The 2,500-nt window shown below is 37.6% G+C and overlaps 1 protein-coding gene and 1 long non-coding RNA gene across 10 annotated transcripts in view; one reads left to right on the forward strand and one right to left on the reverse strand.

Moving 5' to 3' along the window:
- The window catches only part of LOC106881857 (transcription factor AP-2-epsilon), a 447,939-nt gene that overhangs the window by 269,216 nt on the left and 176,223 nt on the right, over nt 1-2,500 (forward strand). The gene's annotated exons all lie outside the window — the stretch shown is intronic.
- LOC106882339 (uncharacterized) overlaps nt 974-2,500 on the reverse strand; it is a 9,021-nt gene continuing 7,494 nt past the window's right edge. Inside the window, exon 2 of the long non-coding RNA XR_001410988.3 lies at nt 974-2,127. This is a non-coding gene — a long non-coding RNA (uncharacterized LOC106882339). The remainder of the gene's footprint in view (nt 2,128-2,500) is intronic.

The raw sequence follows: 2,500 nt of genomic DNA on the forward strand, positions 1-2,500 counted from the left end.
ACAACATATCGGCAGTGCAAATTTTGGTCTTTTGAGAAAGGGATATGGTTTTAGATCAACAACTAAATAAATTCTGTACATATATTGTATACTGCAGTTGTTGTATCCACTCTCGCTCATACCATGTGAAAACAAAGAAACATCAGTGCATTCAAGGAAGGCAATATTCCGTGAAATGAAACCCATAACTACCCAGCATCAGCTTTGATGGGCTGATCATGTAGTGTTAGAGCCCAACTCTTCAAAACAGCACGAAGTGATCTTGAGGATAGATGTGAACGGAGAAAATATGACGAAGCAATTGACATAACGCGCTTTCTCCAGCGATACAAGATATAAAAGGGCTTGTGGCTCCTGCATTATCCGACATAATCACGTGCAAGTTTATAGGATATAAACTTCTATATAGATGAAAATGAGCAACAGCAAAAACTAGGCGGTTAACAATGTAAGAAAATGATGTTCCATTCATTAGTTTGGGTGAAGTATTTTACTCCCAGTTGCTTAAACCTGGTGCAAACTGAGATAGCCCCCGTTCAAATGAACCTCTAAGCACAAATTAGATTTTATACATCGAATGGACGTTGCGTGTAGATTCATATATACGCACATAAGCAAGTGTATACATGCACATTCACATACACTGCTGTCATACACAAGCTATACACTTGATCTGCTAGAAATGGTTGCTAAATTTTCATCAAAATCACACAGCTAAATATTGGATGGATATTGCTCAATGTTGGTTGTACAATTTCCTCATAAAGTTTAGGAGGACATATTGGAAAATGTAGTTGTGTGTATAATATGTAAAGAGCAAAGAAATAAAAGGAAACAGTGTGTCACGGCTGGAATGTGCTTGGTTATACGTCTGCTCAATTAGTAGAGTCTACCTGGAGCTAACCAACAACAACAACAACAACAACAACAAAAACAACATCAGCAGCAGCAAAGACAATAACAGCAGTCGAAGTTAGTTTCTTCCTTTCAAAATGCTTTTCGACTCAAATGTGTTTTACATCACCAACCACCATCACTACCACCACCAAAACCACCACCACCACCACCACTCTGCAGCATTAGCAATATCTTCAATAACAGACACTACTACTACTACTACTACTACTACTACTACTACTACTACTACTACTATTACTAGTCTTTTGTTCCTCGTCATGATTTATACATATATTGTTTGTCTTTGTGACTGTATACTTATATATATTTGCTTGTTTGTGTGTGTGTGTGTGTGTGTGTGTGTGTGTGTGTGTGTGTGTGTGTGTGGAGTGTAGAGGTGATAACACATCTTACATTTGTCACTTCGTTTTTCGCGCTTCCTCTGTCGCTTCTTTTACATTTCATTTCATTGCTTTTTTTCTCTCTCTCCTTTAGACTCGCATACAGCTTTCTTACTCTATATGTATAAATATGCTGTGTCTTCGTTATTGTCCTCATCATCCTTCTCCATCACTACAATCACCGTCATCTTTGTCATCACCATCATCATCGTCGGCTTCGCCAATCATCACGATCGTCGTCACCACCATCGCCATCAGCATCGCCACCACCATCACCACCACCACCACCACCACAATCACTATCATTATCATCATCAGTCATATTACTATACCTATAATTTCTTTATCTCTGCACCTCTCTTGAAACTCTTCTTTCCAACCATCCCTCCCTCCCTCCATCCATCCATCCATCCATCCATCCATCCATCCATCCATTCTCTACCTATTTCTGTCTCCACCCCACCTACTCTCTCAGTCTTCTCCCAGTACTTTTATACAAACGACATTCTTTCTATTCTATTTTTATTCCTCCTTTTATCTCGTCTATTCTTTTATTCTTCTATTCTTTTATTCATTCATTTATTTTATATGCCTTAGTTTTTTTTTTTCGCTTCCTTTTCTGTTTTTTCTCATCATGTATTCTCTGTTATTTTGTCTTTCTTGTTTCTTGTCTTTCTTTTTCAAGGGGAGGGTTACGGCAATATAACTTCTCCTTTTTCGTCTCCTTCTTCTTATTCTTCTTCCTTTTTTTTTTTCGTCTTCTTTCTCTAATGTGTCTTCTTTTAGTTGAAGTAGCGACATTCGTTTAGTTTCACAAACGCTGAAAGAACTGAAAAACAGACAGGAGTGAATTACACGTAGAAAAATAGCAGGAAAAAAGAAAGGAAAGAGAGAAGGAGAAAAAGAGACAAAGAGAGAGAGAGAGAAGAGAGAGAGAGAGAGAGAGAGAGAGAGAGAGAGAGAGAGGGAGAGAAAGAGAGAAAGAAAGACAGACAGAGAAAGAGAGTAAATGAGTGGGACGGAGATGACATGTGAAATACACAGGCACACATACATACACACAAACACACTCATATGTATAAGTATGTACATATGTATATATAAATACACACACACACACACACATACACACACACACACACATATATATATATATATATATACATGTCTAGATGTATATATATAGTTATGCATATATGCAT

This window comes from Octopus bimaculoides, chromosome 7 (genome assembly GCF_046866305.1).
Source record: "Octopus bimaculoides isolate indiv1 chromosome 7, ASM4686630v1, whole genome shotgun sequence".
NCBI lineage: Eukaryota > Metazoa > Mollusca > Cephalopoda > Octopoda > Octopodidae > Octopus > Octopus bimaculoides.